The sequence below is a fragment of the Arachis ipaensis genome, chromosome B04 (assembly GCF_000816755.2).
Source record: "Arachis ipaensis cultivar K30076 chromosome B04, Araip1.1, whole genome shotgun sequence".
Classification (NCBI taxonomy): domain Eukaryota; kingdom Viridiplantae; phylum Streptophyta; class Magnoliopsida; order Fabales; family Fabaceae; genus Arachis; species Arachis ipaensis.
Window position 1 is genome coordinate 102,081,062 of NC_029788.2, and position 860 is coordinate 102,081,921.

Here is an 860-nt window from a genome sequence, read left to right on the forward strand (position 1 = left end):
TGTGGATTGTAGAACAAGGTTAGACCCTCCAATTGTTTCAACATATTTTGGGAATTGCGTTGCTGGAGAAAAGGTTGAGGCAGAGACAAAAGGGATACTGTTGGGAAATAATGATGGATTCATCGTTGCTTTGAAAGGAATCGTTGAAGCATTGAAAAGGGTTGAAGATGGGTTAGTAATGAATGGAGCAGAGTCTTGGTTTGAGGATATGCGTAAATTTGCTGATAAAGCAAAGATATATTCCATTGCTGGATCTCCTAGGTTTGGAGTTTATGATGTTGATTTTGGTTATGCAAAGCCTAAGAAAGTGGATATGACTTCAACGGACAAGACAGGAGCTTTTTCTCTTTCGGAGAATAAGGATAACAATGGTGGAATAGAGATTGGGTTGGCATTGAAGAAAAGTGACATGGAAGCTTTCTCTACCTTTTTCAATGAAGGACTTCAATCGTTGTAAGCTATGATTATTTACGTCTAGCATAGCTAGTTGTGTTATTTCTACCACTTTTTTACTATATTGTGTCTATTTTTTTTAATGTAAAAGTGAGTGAAAAATTAAAAATAATAAATATGTACTGTTTCTTAAAAAAAAAAAACAATATATACACTTCAAAATATAATAGAAAAAATGGTATAAATATTTATTTCTAGTATTTAGTAAGTGGGGCAATAAAATTTGGGCGAAAATTTTCTTGGATGTATGTTATATTATACCCTTTTACATGTGTGAGTTTAATTTCATGTTAAAATATAGTCGGAAATTCAGGAACTGAGGTTTTAGATAATAACTAGAGTATTTTATTTTTATCCGTAAGTTCGCACAGGTAATTATAATAAATAGAGAATATTAGGGTCAGTAT

The 860-nt window shown here is 32.0% G+C and overlaps 1 pseudogene; it reads left to right on the forward strand.

Moving 5' to 3' along the window:
* The window catches only part of LOC107639568, a 1,649-nt pseudogene extending 1,100 nt beyond the window's left edge, over positions 1–549 (forward strand).